General features: G+C 42.5%; 1 protein-coding gene and 1 long non-coding RNA gene across 15 annotated transcripts in view; one reads left to right on the top strand and one right to left on the bottom strand.

Annotated features, from left to right (window-relative positions):
- Positions 1 to 20,649, top strand: part of LOC310703501 — a 419,307-nt gene that overhangs the window by 290,297 nt on the left and 108,361 nt on the right. The window lies entirely within an intron of this gene.
- The window catches only part of DLGAP2 (DLG associated protein 2), a 399,875-nt gene that overhangs the window by 89,950 nt on the left and 289,276 nt on the right, over positions 1 to 20,649 (bottom strand). For 5 of the 14 annotated variants that reach the window (XM_083495503.1, XM_083495512.1, XM_083495511.1 and 2 more), the window contains one exon: positions 8,933 to 9,002. The exons of 8 other annotated variants lie outside the window; for them this stretch is intronic. The gene's annotated coding sequence lies outside the window, so the exon portion shown is untranslated. Of the gene's footprint in view, positions 1 to 5,289; positions 5,413 to 8,932; positions 9,003 to 20,649 lie in introns of all 14 variants that reach the window. One more of the 14 variants, XM_083495513.1, reaches the window with a different exon arrangement.

Genomic DNA, 20,649 nt, shown 5'->3' on the forward strand with positions numbered 1-20,649 from the left:
CATGTGGGGGAGCGGAGACGCGAACCCGGTTCACCAGATTACGAGTCTACCACTCTTAACCACTACACCACACTGGCTCTCAGTGTGGTGTAGTGGTTACACCGTACTGACCTAATTATTGGGGGCGGAGTAGTACCTTTGGTGAGGGACACATCACACTCCTTCTGGGTTAGTTGGTCCACCTTTGGTCCCCACCCTGCACTCAGTTCCCACCTGGCTAGCTAAACCAGGAGAGGGCAGCAGATGGGTCTCAAACCCCCAGTGAGTTAGGGACTTGCATGCAAAGACAGACTCTGGCAGACGGAGCGGACGAGACTAACAGTGGGTCCAAGTGTCAAGAAGGCAGTTTCTGCATGTGCATTAGCGGGAAATGAGGGGCAGATGGGCCTCGTCAACCTGAGAAGGTAGCCTATCTAGGAGAAGGAAAACTCTGACCCTAAACCTCTGCTGGCTTGCAGCTATACTTATTTGTGAGAAAGGCTTTGGAGTAAACTCTGAGGAAAAATCCATACCCACTGCCTTGGTGGGGACATCTTCAGGAGAAGAAAAGGCTAAGAAGTAAACTCGACACAAATACAGATATATCCCTAAGATATCATGTACGCCTCATTCCAGCAACTCTTGTCACCAAGCTGGTGCCAAATGTATTACTTTACTTTCATTTGGTTCACATCAGCGAGGGGGATCTTGTCTTCTGGGCAGCCCAGGACTTCCATAGACACTGCACACTGCTTGTGCCCCAGAGAGATCACTTTGGTGATGCTATAGCACCAAAAACAGTATGGGTGGTAGCAGTTACGAGTTTCTGGTCTCTGCAGTCGCAGCAGACGCTGACATTCTCCAGCAGTTTGACTCCACCCCCAGAGATTGTCTGTTGAAACAGATGGATGCCAGCATTTTGACCAATAAGGTTATCCAAATGTTTAGCAGGCTACTTGATTGTGTCACAGATATAATTTTTAGGGCTCAGTCTAGCTAACGTGACAGAGTTTGCACTGCAAATTTAAGTCATTCTCAGTAACTAAATCCTACTAAAGAATGCATGAGTAAATTATGAGAATTGAGCTGTACAGGTATGATTGAGTTCAACATGTGCTTAACTCTCTTTCATAGAAATCAACATGACCCAAAAGTTAAAGTGCAAAATATAAAATTCCTGCCTTCTCACCAGCAAAAGTTGACATATGCTACAGAAGCATTCGGTTCTTCTACATTTAATAACTTTCCTCATTAGTTTTCAGGGAAATCTAATGCCCAATAAACACCAAAAAAATGACTTCTAATTAAGTGTGTTTCTATTGTGTTCAGAGTTTGATTAATTCTTTTGCTCAATGTTATACAAGATCTTGCAGCTGTGAAATTCTGCAAACAAAACAGAATGATTGAAATATTCTAAAATTCTCAAATTTTCAGTTTATTAAACTTTTCAAAAGGAAATTAGCATCTGAGCTGGGAGAGCAATCTTCACAAGAGCAGCCATACATTTCAGTGATTATACTTTATGTTGGCTTCTTCACAGCCTTTTGACATATTTCCTTGAGAAAACATAGTTACTGAAAACTATTGCAAATGTGCAATACAAATAAGTAGTGGATTCTGAAAGAAACAGAAGCCAGAGAATACAGTCTTGCCACACTATAGCTTCAATGGATTGACACTGAAGTATCATTTGATGGGACTCACAGGATCTGATCTAATGGATGATGATGTCAGTTTCTTGGCTATCGTGTGAATGGCAATCGTCTCTAATCTAGGGTGCCATTCAGACTCTAGAGGATTCATTGAAAGTGTAATTGGACCCTCTTTTTCCTGAGCAAAACAAAAGTGCAGCCTTGCGTGCTACACAAAATAAAGGAACTGACATCCCAATAGGTTTTTAAAAGAAAAAAGTACATCTAGATTTCCCTGAAATAATTAAAAAAACCAAACAAACCAGTACCAACCCTGAAAAATAAATCTCTCAATGCCCTTTGCTTCTCTCCCACATTTATTAAGCAGCAGAGCAGCTGGATTAAAAGGAGAGCCTATTCCCCTTCTTTGCCCTTCAAGTTGCATCCCCTGCCAAGTCCCCAATGCACAAAGGTACCTAAATGGGACAGGGATAGCGGGATTAGAGATGAGAAAGGACTTGTCAGCCGAGGAGCAGTAGCAATGGCATCTGTGTCTGTGCTGGCGTGCTCAAGGAAATATAAATGTATTTTAATGTTTGTGTAACTGGTGTGTGTGTTTGTGTGTGCAGCAACCAACTTAGAAGCCCGTTTTCGGCTTTAAATGGTATATAGGAATGAATGAATAATATTATCCTTTTTTCTGTCCACTCATCCCACTGCTCTGACCTTTTCTGGTCACCACTTGCTGCTGATCCATTCGGTTGCTGCTTCAGATGTCTCTGTTTACAGCAGGAAGAAAGAGACTTGAGTGGCCACCGTGGTTGTCAAGTGACTTCACTTGCTGTGATCACGGTGGATGTATCTCTGTTCTCCAAGGCGGAAGGCAAACAAAGGGATTGTAGGAGGGAAGTGAGCTGTAAGGCTGTACTTACTGTAATTGCCTTCTTCTTCCCAACCCCAGCCAACCCGGCCTGTTTCTATCTCATGTGTTGCTAGGGCACTCTCTTTGACCTAAGAGTAATCTGAATCACTATAACTTGGCTGTTGGAGACACCCTTGGACCCTTCCCAAAACTTCCTAAAGATGTCAAGTTGTGGGTTTAGTCAGAGTAGAGTATATATGGGGGGAAAACGGAAAATGGTAGGCGAGGCTGAAACTCCCAATGCATTACTAACATGAAGGCTGGGAAGTGTTCCTCCTGTATATTGAGCAGGGGGAATAAGAAACGACAGCTCCCAAAATTGGTAATCTAAATTGTGCTCAGAAGACTTTGTTGCAAGGAGTGGAGTTGAGCTCTTCTCCAAAGGTCAAGAGAGACCCAAGCCATGCTAAATCAAGGCAGGCAGGCAGGTGTGTGAGAGTATGTCTGTGTCCGGGCACACAAAGAAGTTCATCCCTCTCTACTGGGAATATGAACCTTCTCCATCTCATATATTATACTGATAAGATATATAGAAATAAATGTCCACTGGCCTATTCACAATGACTAACCTAGATGAGAGTGAGTTGCCTACTAACATTTGTGAATATCTGCATGACACTGAATTACTTTAACTGGACTAGGTTAATTCAGAACATTAGGGCTTCCCCATTCAAACACTTTACCCTCTAAAACTTATTTCCTTTTCTTAGAGCCCTAAAACACCCATGAATATACGGCTGCATAAAATAAATAATTGCTAAGCCTTAGTGACATAATTTTCATCAATGAAAACTGCACATGAAAGAAACACTCTGGAATTAGCCAGGTAATAAGTACTTGAATTAAGAATGGTTAACTCCAATTATAAAGAAAAGAAATCATTATACTTTGTTTTGTGCATTTTAAAATGGCTATACTTGGAGACAGAAAGCATTACAGAATGAATACACCACACACACACACACAAACACACACACACACACACACCCTTCTCCTGTTTCTGTGACCTGCTGGTGAATACTATTAGAGAAGCCCTGTCTGCCTTTACTTAGCATCACAAGTTTGGCAAAGACCTATTACAATCTACACTCACCACCTGAGAAGACACAAAGATATTCTCTGCAGCATCTAATCGGGATGGGGAAGGATTTCAGGCTGATACACATTCTGGAGCAAACCCATCCCTTCCGCCGCTCCCAATGAAATGTGTGGGTTGGAATGCAGTACACTCCAGAATAGGGACGCAGGTGGCACTGTGGGTTAAGCCACAGAGCCTAGGACTTGCCGAACAGAAGGTCGGCAGTTTGAATCCCCGTGACGGGGTGAGTTCCTGTTGTTCGGTCCCTGCTCCTGCCAATCCAGCAGTTCGAAAGCACGTCAAGTGCAAGTAGATAAATAGGTACCGCTCCGGCGGGAAGGTAAACAGTGTTTCCATGCGCTGGTCTGGTTCGCCAGAAGTGGCTTAGTCATGCTGGCCACGTGACCCGGAAGCTGTACGCCGGCTCCCTCGGCCAATAAAGCGAGATGAGCGCCGCAACCCCAGAGTCGGTCATGACTGGACCTAATGGTCAGGGGTCCCTTTACCTTTACACTCCAGAATACACAGTACTGCAAAACTTGAATGAAGTATTTTGATGGTTGCTCTTTTTTTTCCTTTTAAACCCTGAACAGCTTCCAAGCTGCTTGGAGCCGCTAAAAAGCATGGCACCTTTCTATCCAAACCAAATTTGCTCCTGTCCCCAGCCATGACTGCTTAAAGGTTAAGAACAGAAGAAGAGCTCTGCTGCAGAAAATGCCTGCGAGGTGCCCCCAGAAGGAAATGAAGTTTGTCCCCACCAGCTGGTATTCAGAGAGCTGCTTGTTCTATTGGAGTTACAGCAAAGACTTGTGGCCTTCCCAAGAGTCCCATCCAGAATAGTCAATGGTCAGAAATGACAGGAGTTGTAGCCCAACATTTAGAGGACCTCAGGTTCTCTAACTCTGACTTACACTTTGCTACCATGGCTAAGTAGCTATTGGAAGGCATATCCTCTATGAATTTGTCTAGTCTTTTTTAACACCACATTATAAACTAGGCTTATTAAGCCCCTGAGGCAGAGGTCCTCATTAGCCCAATCAACCCTTTACAGCAAAGAAAGGGCATTAACTGTCCTCCATCACCCAGCTGTTTTGAGCTGCACAAATGCCTCAGGTTCAAAATTGTCCTCTGAATCTGTGATCTCTCCACATTAGTCACCTCCTTGCCATGACGGAAAAAGGGAACTAATGTTTCACAGGCACAGCTGCGTTCAGAATTCACTTCTGAGGCACAGCTGAAAATTCATGTGAAGATATTGGATAAAGCAACAGTTCAAACTGTGGCTCTGCCTCCATCACAAACCTTTTACAAGTGTCTTCATGTAAAGGCATGTAGCTTCAGCACAAATCAAATGTTTACAGTGGCCATTTCTGTGACAACATTTTCATGCACGCCAGAAACCGATTACTTAAGCCAGCTTCACTGAGCCCTGTCAAATAACTAGATGTATGTACACACACATAATGAAACAAGGGTGGAGTCCAATATACCTCTAAGTCACTTATTCTATCAGTGCAAGGATTTTTGCCTGTACAACCTTCTCCCTCTCTGCTGTCCATATACACACTCTATATCTGTTCTAGGGGTTACCCCAAACCCTCTGGAGCAGATCTGGGGACAACATGGCGGAGGGGAAAGTTCGATTGCAGGTGTAGAGATTGGGAAAAGGATCCTTGCACTTTTCTCCCATTCAAGGTCTATGCTTGGAGCATCTTAGGGCCTTCAGCCTGGTGTCTGGAAACTTGCCTATTTTCCATGTTAGCTTCATTGGTTCCTGCTTGCTAGGTTAGGGGACTGAGGTTCTTAAAAAAAGAAAGAGATCAAATTCATCTGCAGGTTTAAATTTTAAATTTATGACACTACTCTATTTGCTCATTACATTGTTGAAATTCTATGCTTCTGGTGCCATGTTTGGAGTAGCAGGAAATGTTTTCAGAAGGGCAGCTGCTGCCTTCTCCCATCACCTTGAGATATCTCATCAAATGTCAATACCTTAACACTCAATGGTTTCTTTTAGGATCTGGATAAGTATTTTTGCTCCTTCCTTTCCCCAGGAAAGAGAAAACTACAATACATACAGGGGTTATTTGCAATCCATTAAAATTTGGCTGACTCTTGTTACTGTTCTGTGTGAGATTTCAAAGGTAATTTACCAGCCTAGTAAAGAGTTCATCTCCTTCAGGGGTGGGGAATTTGCAGCCTTAAAGATGTTGTTGGATTACAGCTCCCATCATCATCCCTGACCAATGTTTGTGCTGGCTGGAGTTGATGGGAATTGGAGTACAACAATTGACTGCTTATGTCCTCTTCTTTCTCAAATGAATGGTCAGAATACCACCTCTTCCCACGTGTTATACCTTCCCCAAAGTGTTACATATCCTGTGTCCCTCTTCCTTTATATCTTCACCCCAACAACTCACAAAAATTCAATTAACATATGTCTTTCATTGTTTTTTTCAGTTACTCTTGTCTTCCTCTGGAGAACATTTCTTATGCAGTGTCGATAGGAAGGGATGTTAAGATGAGCTTTAAACACACTGAAAGCATGATTTGAAAATGGTGATATAATTCAACTAACAGCACAGAAATAATTTCAATACTATGGAGGACTTCAAAACTGTGTTTTTTATTCTTAGCAACAAAGTCATAGAACCTATCTTGCAGCTAACTGAAATATTGTGAAAGCAAGTGAAAATGTTGAAGACATTCAAAACAAGCACACTGAATGGTAAAATCAGCCTCTTCCCTACTGAATGAAAAACCAATTTCATAAGCCAATTGTAGCATCTAGGTATGAATAAACCATTCTTACATGACATATTTTCAGAACAATTCTAATCTTGATTACAAAACTTATTGGATGCCAGTGTAACCTACAAGGTGGAAACATCAAAGCTCTTCCTTTTTAGTATAGTTCTTACTATTTTCAGCTCTTTTTGGATCTGCAATGTAATTCATGACTTTCATAGATCATTGTTTGGTTACTGAAGCCACTGTGGACCTTGAGAAATTTGTAATAGCAGTGAGAGTGTTTGACTAGGACCAGGGAGACCTGGGTTCAGATGAGATATGGGCTGAGCAGCCTAATCCTGCCCCATTTCAGTATTTCTGGTGTTCAGTACCATCACATTTTTGCAGATTTTTTTGAGAGAATGTATGAGAAGTCAGCATACAATTAAAATATGCACTTTTTGATGCAAGATACACTTTTCAGTGCTTTTATCTGCAAAATGTGTTTTGTAGATATGTTTTAGGCCGGGCACCCCCAACCTGCAGCCCTCCAGATGTTTTGGCCTACAACTCCCATGATTCCTAGCTAACAGGACCAGTGGTCAGGGATAATGGGAGTTGTAGTCCAAAACATCTGGAGGGCCAAAGGTTGGGGATGCCTGTTTCAGGCAAAATGAAGAGACCCCTATTTGCCCTGGCCTTTGGCACTTGAGATATAATGGCATACCATACAACTAAATGGTTCCAGTAACACAAACACTTTAGGCTGCACAATAGAACTTCCTCTACCTGCATCCCCCTTAAATCTGTTTTGGAAGATTGAGAGAAGGGGAACCCAGAATATAATTAGGAAGCACGTGGGGAGGGGAGAGAGGGTCCACCAAATCCCTCCCACATCCCTAGTTTACACCCCTGCTTGGCCATGAGTTCACTGGGTGACTTTGGGCCAGAGATATCTCTCAACCTAATCTGTCTTGCAGGCTTGTTAGGAGGATAAAATAGAGAAAAGGGGAGAACCATGTATGCTGCTGCCTTAAGTTCCTTGTGGGGAAAGGCAAGATATATGTGTAGTTACTAAAATAACTTTTTATCTTTTTTATCTTGTATTCAGTTCCCATCCTTCACCACCCATCACATAACTCTGGTTCCCTGCTTATCATGGCCTCTTTTTCCACCCACCATGAGGGCTCTGAGGGTATCTTCCTTCTCACATGCTCACCAGAATACTGAACTGAATTGTGTGTTGGTCACACCATAGACAAGGCCTCACCCTAGGAACCAACCAGACGGGATCTCTGGATGTTCCAAGGAGGCTTGGCCTGAGACTTCAGTGCTGCTGTTCCTTTTCTGTGTGTGGATCTGAAATGAATTACATGATCTTCATGTCCCATCCATGTAGCGTTTAGGACCCTGAGCCCTAACCCTTGTGAAGTTCTCCTTTTCTATATACACAGAGCCTTTTTCTAACAACAACACCTGAGGGAGAGTCTCCACCCCCATTGTTCAGCCTGGACACTGAGGTCCAGCGCCAAGGGCCTTCTGGCATTTCCCTCACTGCGAGAAGTGAGGTTACAGAGAACTAAGCAGAGGGCCTTCTCGGTAGTGGCACCCGCCCTGTGGAACGCCTTCCCTTCAGATGTCAAGGCAATAGGCAACTATCTTACTTTTAGAAGACATCTGAAGGCAGCCCTGTTTAGGGAAGCTTTTAATGTTTAATGCTATATAGTGTTTTTAATATTCGGTTAGGAGCCACCAGTATCAAAGGAATCCCAAAGCAATTAAACAGAGTCCTCACAAACAGACAGAAATCAAGACACTTGAGAAGAAAGCATACTGTGTGCAGATTCCTATGTTACCCAAGCTGTATGATTATCTATTTTACATGTCTATTTCCTGTTCCCCTCCAGTAATGTATGCAATGGGAAGGGTGTGTGATATAATGATATTTCTTGCACACCGCTGCTCTTCCCCTTGGCTTAGTGGCAATAGTGTGGAATGTAGCCGTGCCAAATGTCCCACCCATGTGGTTACCCTAATGCAGGCATAGGCAAACTCGGCCCTTCATATGTTTTTGGGACTACAACTCCCATCATCCCTGACCACTGGTCTTGTTAGCTAGATATGATGGGAGTTGTAATCCCAAAACATCTGGAGGGCCGATGCCTGCCCTAATGCCTATGTTACTACAGTGATTTAGGGAGCAGAGGGTCAGCTATGCTGTTTAAGTTAACATAAGAATCAGCCCACAAAGATTGCAGTGTAGGCATTCAAATGTGAATGAGTTACCAAACAAGAAATTGGAATTCACATTTTTTGTTGGTTCTCCATGGCCCTGCCGATTGAGAACGTCAATGAATATTCCTAATCCTTGACATATTTTATGCACATGCAACTGTCGAAGCACCTAAACTATCAACCAACCCAGCAGGACACCTGGTGTGAAGTTTATGAATTTGCACTGCAAACTACAGGAAGAAAGGCACACGGAAGAATGCAAGATAATGCCTACTGCTTGCAAATTTAAAATACATTTGTCTGCAAAGCTAACTGCACTTAAGGCTACGGTACATTTAACTACAGAAGAAATGTTACCTTTTCAAAGAGGAGGCCCCCAAACTCCATTTTTATATGAAAAATTGGATTCCATAGAATACAACAAAATCTGTGAAAGTAATAATAATACTTAATGCTTAGCGCTTTGGATAGTGACTAACAATTTTCAACACGCTAAATGTAAACATTTTGTCAACCTATATTTCAACACTGCAAAAGAAGCAGAAAAGCAAACCCATAAATACTATTGACATTCCATATCGTGGCCTGGTTTGGATAGAATGCTAAAACCATAATTTAGTGTTTCATACCTGAGCTATGGCAAGCCCCAGGCTCCACCAGAGGAGGAAATCAGATACTTTTGCTTTTAAACTAACCAGAGTTCCCAAACGTGAAGTCTGAAGTATGGTTAGTTCAAAGTAGCCAATATCAACTGTTGCTTATAATCCTGCCTTGTTTACTAACTGGAGTTGAAACTAACCAAAGTTCCCAAACTTCGAATGTAACATGGAAATCTGGTTAGCTTAAATCCAAATATGAAAACTTCTCATGTCCTCCTCTGACTTGTGTCAGAGGAGAAAAAGCCAGGAAGAGGCTCACAAGTCCAAGCATTCCACAGTTACGGTTTAGCATTATCCTATGCAAGTGTTCCTACAGTCTAATGTATCTGAACTACTTTACTGTCCCAATAATGGGAAAATAATAATATAATGACAAAATATACATCATTCTGCAACTGCATCCTAAAGTAACTTCAATGTTCTATTTTTTTTGCATTTCTGAATGCAAGAAAGAAAAAGTGAAGCTGTTTAACGGATATATTTGCCCAAGTGTGTGTGTGGGGGGGGTTTGAGATAGTTTGGAGCCGCTAAAGACATTCAGAGTTTCACATTAGGGATCCTCTATCAAACAGTTGCAAATGTGACCAGATGAAACTTTTTGCTTTGTTTGATCCTGCAAAGGTGAGAAGTATAGTGTGGAAAAATAAAAATATAGCCCTTACGCCACGCATAGGCAAACTGGGTCCTCCAGATGTTTCGGGACTACAATTCCCATCATCCCTGACCACTGGTCCTGTTAGCTAGGGATCATGGGAGTTGTAGTCCCAAAACATAGGGAGGGCCAGTTTGTCTATGCCTGCCTTATGCTGAAAGGTTGAGAATCACCTTCATGGAATATATAAATAATTTGATTTCTGCAAACCACACACAACATGGGATGCTCTGTCCAAATGCCGAGACAGAGAAGCTCTCATTATGTAGCTTACATGAGTCTTACTCTTTTGCAGTTATAGTAAGTGACCAAGCAGAACCCTGAAATAATCACCTGCAACCTTACATGATGAATTCGAACTATTTGGCTTATTAATTTCGCTGTGAATCTTTGCAAAAAAAAGAAAGAAGCAAGTGAATTGTAACAAAATGTAGGACTCTACTCTAAATATTCACCAAGGAGAATGTCAGCTGCCTTCCTTGAAGAACCTAATTATGATAACAAAACAACCCACTCTAGGTAAGGATTGAATGCACATAAACTACCATGTGCTCTTGATTGAAAGACGTATGATAGCCGACAGGTCAAATGGTATGATGGACATACATTGCAACAAACCAGACAATTACACGGGTCAATCAATGGCCAACTTAGATGAGTATGTTTTAGATGGTGCAGTCTTCACTTCATGACAGAATATTTAGATATTTTGTCTGAAAGCAGTCATATATGGCAGTCATGCTCCACAAAAAAGCACAATAATCATGTTAGAAAAAATATGACAGTCTCTTCCAGATGCAAAAAATAGAGGGATATTCCTTCCTGTAAATAAAACAACAAAGAACAGTTTCCCCACATTCAAAACTAGCATGCCTGGTGAAACGTTAGGCTAGAACTGGCATAGCCAATGCGGTGAGTCCTCCAGTTGCTGCTGAACAGCAACTCCCATTTTCCCTGACCATTGCACACACAGATTCCTTTTGATGGGAGTTGCAGCCCCAAACCTCTGGAGAGCAGCACACTGGCTAACCCTGGGCTGCAGCCTGCTCCCTGACATGCTTACCTTGCATGTGTGCATAATGCGCACCACCCAGCTCGACGTTTAAATATGCTTAAGTTGAAATAAATGAACGGGCTAAAGCACACTTAACTTCGTGTTGGATTGTGATGAAAACATGTTTTTTCTTGTGTCATACGATCCCCAGCCCCACTCCAATAGTTAGTCCACTGCCGTTGCCACACGGAGGAAGTAATGAATGAACTGGCAGGGCCCTGCAACTTCCCAAAAGGAATTTGCAAAGATGCAACAGCGCATTTTTGACCTGCTGCACACATGCTTATTACTGCCGAGAAGTCACATGGTCCTCCCTGCTTATGTACTAATTTCTCCAAGTGGCTATGGCCACGGGATTTCTCTGCACTGGGATTTTAGCATGAATGAGTTGTGCCCCATGTAGCTGGATGAATGGATAAGAAAACGTTGGCATTTTTGTTGATAATAAACCACACATTTAACAAAATGAACAGAGGCTCATATTAGTGGCATGGTACTATGAGCAAGAGTAGATGTGAAGAAGGATCTAAAATGGCATGAGTGAAACTCATTGATACAAACCAGACAGTGATGGTATGGTTGGGGTAAAGGTAAAGGGTAAAGGGACCCCTGACCATTAGGTCCAGTCATAACCGACTCTGGGATTGTGGCGCTCATCTCGCTTTATTGGCCGAAGGAGCCGGCATACAGCTTCCAGGTCATGTGGCCAGCATGACTAAGCTGCTTCTGGCGAACCAGAGCAGCACACGGAAACGCCGTTTACCTTCCCGCCGGAGCGGTACCTATTTATCTACTTGCACTTTGACGTGCTTTCGAACTGCTAGGTTGGCAGGAGCAGGGACCGAGCTCACCCTGTCGCAGGGATTCGTACCGCCGACCTTCTGATCGGCAAGTCCTAGGCTCTGTGGTTTAACCCACAGCGCCACCCACGTCCCATGGTATGGGGTACCCAGGCCAAAATCTGGTGGAGGCACTCAGTGTGAGTGGAGCTTCCCTGGATGCTTCCGTCTGTTTTCCGGCATGTCTCCCCTCCCACTGAAGCTGCCCTAGACCCTATTGCACAGAGCACACTCCTCCACAGAATCACTGTGGGTGTTTGGCTTTGTCCACATTTCAGCTTGCCCTGTGCTTTTCTAGGCATGAGTCAGAGTGGTCTTCCGTTTGCCCCATCACTTTCCCTGGGAAAACTCACTGTTTAACTGCTGAATCAGAGCAAAAGCCAATCTGCAGAAAACCTGCTTGATATTTGTTCTGATTCAGTGTGGATGAGCCCTCGGTCAAGACAGATGCTGCCTTCCACTTGTAGCTCTCGATGGTCAAATTAGATGTTACTTTAATGGCGTAAATGCCCTTAGCATGCACTTTATTTGGGTTATGCAAAGAGAACCCATGGGGAAATGCCATTGGTTCCAATGGAGATTTTCCTTCAAATGCAGAGAAGGCGCTATAGTCAGTAAGCACGTTATTGCATACACTAATTGTGCTCATGCAGTTCACACCACATATCCTGCCCTCTCGCCCCCAATCAAGTGTATGATCCTTGAGGCTGGAATCTGTCTGTGTTGCACAGGCCACTGAATAAAGTGCCATATTAATGAATGGTGCTGTATACAATTAAATCAATTGTCCTTCCTGCCCTTTTGGTTTTGAAGGCTATGATTTCAAAAGATACTTATGGGGCACGTTTTGCAGCCAACAGTGGTGGCAACATGGACATCATTGGTCCATCTAACTCAATCTTGTCCACATTAACTTGCATCAGCTCTTTGGGGTTTCAGAAAGGGAGCTTATCCCAGCCCTACCTAAAGACAGTGCAGGAAATGATGGAAATCAGGGACCTCTGCGCCCCTTCTCTTTTGTTCATTTGCAGCTACAAAATTGCTCTGATGGCAAATTTGAGGTGGCTGGCATAGCCTCCCACTGCATCTGCCACAGAGCCCTCTTGCAACGGAGCTTGCAAAGTAACATGCATGGCAGCTAATAGTTTCTCAAAAGACCCCCTTCCAGGAAATGGCTGTTGCAAGGTCAGCAGCAGGGTAAGGGATGGACAAAGCCCCCTCTCCTCCCCCCCTTCACCCTCAGAGATGCTAGAAGCCAGGTTGCCTGAGACAAAGGATAAAACGGCACACCCAAGCACACCCATTCACATATAGTAGGACTGGATGCTGAAACCTATTTCACAACAAATAGTAAGTTACAGCCCTGTCCCTAAGGGAGGTCAGCAGGGTAATTGCTCGTGATGGACAACGTATGCCAACATTTCTCCAACAGAACTGAGGGCTGCCATATCTCAGCATATGCTACCCGAGGCAGTTGCTTCACTTTACCTAAAGGTAGGGCTAGCCCTGGGTTAGGCAGAAGTTGAGTCCTGTACATGGCTGGACATGCACACAAATAGTGTGTCATGAGAGCAGACTCCATACCCACTGAATTTTCTCTGACCTCCTGTCTGGTCAGAAGGTTGCACAAACATAGCTTATTTATAGAAGGTCAAAATTAACCTCCCTCACACTATATATATATATTTCTCCTCAATGCATGGTTCTTTACAGACCCAAATAATTCACAACTTCATTCAGATAAGCATTATGTTTATGAGAGCCATTCAAAACTGCTAAAAATTACCGTAAAGCCGATCCTGACAAATCCTCAAATAAATACCTATTATTTAATTACTACATTTTTAAGATTAGCTAGACTGGTGATCAGATTACATCACAGCTGCACGTTGAGAGCTTTTGTGATAGCAAAGAAACAATAAATAAAAGTCATTTAAAGCAGGCTACTATTGAGCGTGGGGCATGTATATATGTGCCTGGCCTAGTATTGCTCCTATTTCCACTAAAGCAAAACTAGTCAAATAGATTGATCAAAAGTCTGCAGTCCTTTGAGCATTTTCTGAAAAGGAATTGCACTAAGCAGTGAAACTAAGGATGGGGACATTTTTTTGGTTCACTCTAAAAATTGGATCATGTTTGGATTGGAATGCAGATGTATACAGATCAGGTCATGTGTCTAAGAATCTTTCCATGCATGGTTCACTCAAACTCACTCCTTTTAATGAGGTGGTCCAAGGTCTGCTCTCTGTTAAGTATGTAGTACCCCCAGCAACACCTTGTGATTCCATCTAGTAAGGATGCAAGATCCCTTTCTGCATTCAGTAGCACTTTCTGGCAGAAAACATCCAGTTCTGTGGCTTGGATCCAAGGATGCTTTGCGCTAATAGAAAAGCACTTCCACTTGCACAAAGCAATTCTGCCTCCTACTACAACCCCTACGCCCTATCCCACACAGTCCAGAGATCTGTTGATTTGTGGGTGGGGGCTGTAATGAGGGTGTCAGGGATGACAAGGAGTGGTGGGAGGCTTCAGATGAGCAACTCCCTAGTGAAGCCACAGATCAGAAAGCTTCAGACCCAGGGGAGTTGGTGGTGGGATACAGTGCTGAGCCCTCACTGGTTTCAGTTTTCTCATGACTTGTTGTGGTTTCATACCACAAATCCGGCTATGCAGTTGGAAGAAGGAAAACACCTATTTATCATTTAAATTTCTTTTAGAACACCACCGTTCTCATTGAAAATAACTTCAGCGTCTTCAAAAAAAATCTCACTGGTGTCTGAAACCTTAGAGGTAGGAGGGGCAATACGCAGCTTCTGAACTGATTATTCAGAAGTTTATACAAGCAGATTGGATGGGAGCCCAGAAATACAGCACTCAAAAGCTTATTCTTCTCAAAACTTTGCAAAAACCAGATGAAACGAGCACAGGACCCTTTATAAAATCTGTTGCAAAAGTCTTATCACTGCAGTTAACACATCCCTATTGTTCTGAAAAGGAACAAACAAAAGTTAAGAGTGTAATTATAATGATTTTCCTTTTAAGAAATCCTTTCAGTAGCACAATGTGTGAGTGTCAGGAGAATGACAGCAGAAACGGTTTCATTAATAGACAGATATTGCTAATCTTGAAGATTATTCATTTGGAGGTATTGGGTTCAGTTTGAGAATGAACTTCATGCTCTCAAGTTGTTGCTTTAGTTAAATTGGTGAGCCTTTTCACCTGATATTTTGTTTTTAAAATAATACTATTACTGCCTTGCTATTGTAAAGGAAGAATTACATTACACAAAATAATTTTACATCCACATTACAGTATATTCGGTAAACCTATTATGGATGCTGACACTGATAGGACTCTCCCAGTAAAAATCAAAGGAAAGGCAACAGCTTACAGATTATCCAAGATAATATGTGGGTTAGATTCCTATGAAAGTAGTTTCTTCATCTTCTTTATTTCTACCATGACAGCAGCCCACACACAGTTCTTCAAAACTGCTCCACAATGGGATGGAAACAAGGTCTACTGCATAATCCTTTTGTGGATATGTAAATGGACTTGTTGGCTTACGGCCTAAGCATTGAAGCACTGAACACAACAATACATTAAAAAAAAAATTGAACAGCGGCTTTCAACCCAAGGACATTTTCAATGTGTAAAAATTAAGATTCCTCATATAAATTGATAGAATCTGCCAACATAATTCAGTTCTGCATTTACTAAGTAGAAACCAACTGTCTGGGTGATACCCAGGATTGGTCATACTCATACAGAGAAGCCACCTTCCAAAGAAGAATGGGGGACCCGTGGCATGTGATGCCATGTGCCTGATGTCAGGAGATCAGAGGAGCCGGGGACAGAGCTGAGTGCAGCGGTTCCAATGGCTGGGGTTCCTCCAATAGCGGCTGCCACTGGCATGTGGCTGCTTCCTACCTCCTTCCCCTCCAAAGCAAGTGATAGAGGAGAAGGAGCTGCAGCCATTGAAGCTTTGCCACGCTTGGCTCTGTGCTTGCTCTCCTTGGGTGGAGCCGAGTGTGGCAGCAACTTTCTTTCTTTCTTTCTTTCTTTCTTTCTTTCTTTCTTTCTTTCTTTCTTTCTTTCTTTCTGACCTCTGGCAGAAATAAAACCTTTGCCGTTTGTCAAATGTTTGCCCTCAGGACACCGCATATTGTAAATTTTCCTCAGAAGCTTAATGCTTGTTTCTGTACTCAGGAGAGACATGCTGCCATCATGACCCCAACTCTGATCAGCAGTCAGTATTCTGATAGTGTGTGTGGAAAGAACCCCTGCATCAGGAACACGAAGGGTACAAGTCCCACAGGTGCTGAACCCCAGGTAGGAACCCAGACGCTGACCCCAGGCAGGAGCCTGCCAGTCAGGAGAACCTTGAATCAGAGTTGCCTGGCAACAGCAACCCCTGAATCTAGTTTACCAGACAAACTGAGGCTACCTTTGAAGGTGACCCAGAAACTACAATTAATCCAGAATGCGGCAGCTAGCCTGGTGACTGGGAGTGGCCGCCGAGACCATATTACACCGGTCCTTAAAGACCTGCATTGGCTCCCAGTACGTTTCCAAGCACAATTCAAAGTGTTGGGGCTGACCTTTATAGCCCTAAATGGCCTCGGCCCAGTATACCTGAAGGAGCGTCTCCACCCCCATTGTTCAGTCTGGAAACTGAGGTCCAGCTCCAAGGGCCTTCTAGCAGTTCCCTCACTGCGAGAAGTGAGGTTGCAGGGAACCAGGCAGAAGGCCTTCTCGGTGGTGGCGCCCGCCCTGTGGAACGCCCTCCCATCAGATGTCAGGGAAATAAACAACCAACTGACTTTCAGAAGAAATCTGAAAGCAGCCTTGTTTAAGGAAGTTTTTAATGTTTGAAGTTTTATCCTGTTTTTAGTATTCTGTGGGAGCCACCCAGAGTGGGCGGGGTATATAATAAGAATATTATTATTATTATTTCACAACAGGGGCCCGATGCTCCCCAGTGCCTGCTTGTCAGTGCACAAGACTGAAGTTGATTGAGAGACAACAGAGTGCTTCAGGAAGGGGAAGAAGCCTGGAAGAGATAACCTGGCTAAAGGAGGGTATTATACTTCTGGTGTGTTCCTGACTTCAGACCTAGTTTGGCCCTTGTGTGCAAATCCTATGCGGGAGCAAGGTGAGTGTGGATGAGCCCCCAAGTCACAATCCCTATCTTTCATGGTATCATCTCTGCTGGAAAAACGGGGCTATAAATTGTGCTGAGAGCCTCCATAAGCAGATGAAGCTTCCCAATGCAGACTTTGCCCCCAACTCATGAAAGCTGAAGAGGATATGACATGGGGTGGAGAGAGAGAGCTTAGTGTGCTTGTCCCCATTCTCATATAGGATTTTCACTTGAGCAACATGCTCTAATACAGTCATTCCCAAACTCAGCCCTCCAGATGTTTTAGGAATACAACTCCCATCATCCCTGACCACTGGTCCTGTTAGCTAGGGACGATGGGAGTTGTAGTCCCAAAACATCTGGTGGGCCGGGTTTGGGGATGCCTGCTCAGGACTGCCCTCATAGAAAGCTGTGTGAGGTGAGCTGTCCAAGGTCCTGAAGCCTGGCTTGCCATCTGCAAGACTGACAGTGTAACCATATCTAAGTCCTTTCAGAAGTAAGTACTACTGAATCCACACTCCTAGTTATGTGGGGTTAGGATTACATCCTAAGTCACCACCAGATGTTCTCCATGCCCCATAGACTCCAACTTTTGGTCAGGAGAGGACATCTTCGCAAGTGAATGCAGCAGCGAGGCTCCTCACGGGGTCTCTGCCATGGGAGCATATTCACCCAGTGCTTTTCCAACTGCACTGGCTTCCGGTGGAGTACAGGGTCAGATTTAAGGTGCTGATTTTGACATTTAAAGCCCTTCATGGCCTAGGACCCTCGTACCTATGGGACCGCCTCTCCTGGTATGCCCCATGGAGAGCCTCAAGGTCCATAAATAGCAACACCCTAGTGGTCCCGGGCCCTAAGGAAGTTAGATTAGCTTCAACCAGAGCCAGGGCCTTTTCAACACTGGTGGAACACTCTGCCTCATGAGACCAGGGCCCTGCAGGATCTAATTTCTTTCCGCAGGGCCTGTAAGACAGAGTTGTTCCGCCTGGCCTTTGGCTTGGAGCCAATTTGATTCCCTCCCCTTCTTTCTTTTTTCTTTTTCTTTTTCCTTCCTCCTCCTGTGATGAGGCTGCATTTTAATATTTTAATGTTTCGATAGTTTAATGTTGTATTTTAATCTTGTTTTTAAGTTGTATTAATTCAACTTGTTTTTATTATTGCTTGTTAGCCGCCCTGAGCCCGGCCTTGGCTGGGGAGGGTGGGGTATAAATAAAAATTATTATTATTATTATTAAGTGTAGAATTGAGCCCATCTTTGTAACAATTGCATCTATGAATTGAATACATGGTTGCTTTTACTCAGAAAAGCAGCTCTTCCCTGGTGTGTGTGTGTGTAGCTCATTGTGAGGAAAATACCCCACTTGCTCCCTTACAGTGGTACCTCGCAAGACAAATGCCTCGCAAGACGAAAAACGCGCAAGACGAAAGAGTTTTCCGTTTTTTGAGTCGTTCCGCAAGACGAATTTCCCTATGGGCTTGCTTCGCAAGACAAAACATCCTGCGAGTTCTTGCGAGTTTGTTTCCTTTTTCTTAAAGCCGCTAAGCCGTTAATAGCCGCTAAGCCGCTAAACCGTTAATAGCCGCTAAGCCGCTAATAGCTGCTAAGCTGCTAATAGCCGTGCTTCGCAAGACGAAAAAACCGCAAGACGAAGAGACTCGCGGAACGGATTAATTTCGTCTTGCGAGGCACCACTGTAGTTGCAAATTCATATGCCTGTGTAAGAAATGCTGGGCCAAGATGAATTCCCCAAAGTGCATTCCATATTGCTACCCAATGTATAAACAATATCTATAGGGAAAAGGTATGAAATCGTACTCTGGAGAATAAAGTCAATGTGAAAGCTTTTTGTAAGCTCCTTTAAAGAAATCCAATACAGTCTCTGCTGTCTAAACTAATAAGCTATTTGGAGGAATCAATTCCGCAACAAAAAGTTGATCTCCTTTTATAATTCTTTCCCCTAGTTGCTGTTCTTGGTTCGGTAACACATTTGTATGGTGTTCTATCACTTTCTCCCATTATTTAAAATGGGCTTGTTACTTGATAACTGTGACCATATGGAAGAGGTATGGTCTATGTTAATTCACACAGTGGAAAGTGTTGATAATCTTTCTAGGATGCTAACTTCAAAAGTTTTCATTCAGTAATCTCCTTGCTGTCAGCTGGGAACAAAGCACCTATAAGCATTTGTGTTTGGCTTTAATGAATTGTTTACAAAATAATCCTACAAATGTTCAAAAATCAACATTAGAATGCTCCAGTTTTGATCTACTCAACACGATTTCCAAACTGTAATTTCCCCTAAAACTACAAGGAGCATCTAATTTTTAGAAAAATGCAAATGAGCTATGCAGAGCATGTAGGAACAGAAAGGAGAAAGGCAAATATATGTATAATTTTAATTTGCTGTAAAAAATATATATCTCTGGAGTTAATATTTATGAAGGGAAATATACAAATACTTTAAATCAATGCATTCATGTGTGGATTTAATCACCATGCAACTTAATAGTAGAAATTCAGCAAATAATTTGTTTTAAATATATTTTTGCCTATTTGTAACATGCAGATAAAATGACAGTATTTGCCATAATAATTATGGCAATTTCATACAATTGCACAATGTTTTCTAACAATATGTTTTAGAGAAAGTGTAGGGGAAAATCAAGTGCAGAATCCTGTGCAATGCGATAAAATCCATGAATCATGGTGATTTCAGTGGGGCTCAAGTATACAAAAAAATAGTGTGCAAGATTGCTCCATTATAGTTATATCAAACTATGATATTTAGAGTACGGGTGGATAAATGCTGATGATCCCCACATCGATTTCTTACAGTTTTCACACTGGAAAAGAGTAAGGGACAACAGGAACAAAACAGAAACATAGCTTACAGAGACATGATATTGTCACCAAATACTTAGTGGGCCACTAAAGGAAAAGACATACATTTTGACTTTATTCACAAAAATTCAAAACCTCTTGAAATTAAAATTTCCCATAGCAATTTCAGGGGACAAAGGATAGTTTTTGAACCAAGTCCAGTTTGATTTCTCTCTTTAAAAACAGGAATGCTATTTTGGGCAGTCCAAGTTAAACTGTTTTAAATGTTATTTATTTCAGTGGGAATAACATTTCTCCTACTGAAAACAAGAAACACTAAAAGTGCCTGGTTGGATTATAGTTTGTGTTTTGAATGATTATTCCTCACCCTTGGTTTTTCTTCTCATATAAGATGCATATCTGCTTATCATTTGTTTGTTTTAAAACAAGGAGTATAGTTAGCTTTGTTTACAAAAACCCTCTTGAATTCAGAAGAGCAGATGAAGCCATATAGTTAAGTCCTCTCAATTTTCAAAAGACATGCTCTACTGTAGCCTATGTTATCTCCAGTATGAAGACTATTGTTTTGACCATCAGTTATAACTAAAGGGGAAAAACCAGGTATATAAAACAAGAAAAATAGAAGAGTTGCATATTTGTAAAAAAGAGAGACACATTTCAAAATTAATAATTCTTACAGTATATATTCATATAATGTTGTATTGATCTCTGCTGCAAAAGCAAATTAGACTATTTATTTTATAACGTCTATTTCTTTGTTGAAAACTTAAAAAAAATAAAAATCCACCCCGTTCTATTTTCTGTGGACAACACCAAAAGTCAAAGTAAAGGGGACCAAAGAGAAAATCATTGTATTTTGCCCTTCTTGTACACAGGCTGACCAAA

This window comes from Podarcis liolepis (assembly GCF_965112155.1).
Source record: "Podarcis liolepis genome assembly, chromosome: 3".
Lineage (NCBI taxonomy): Eukaryota > Metazoa > Chordata > Lepidosauria > Squamata > Lacertidae > Podarcis > Podarcis liolepis.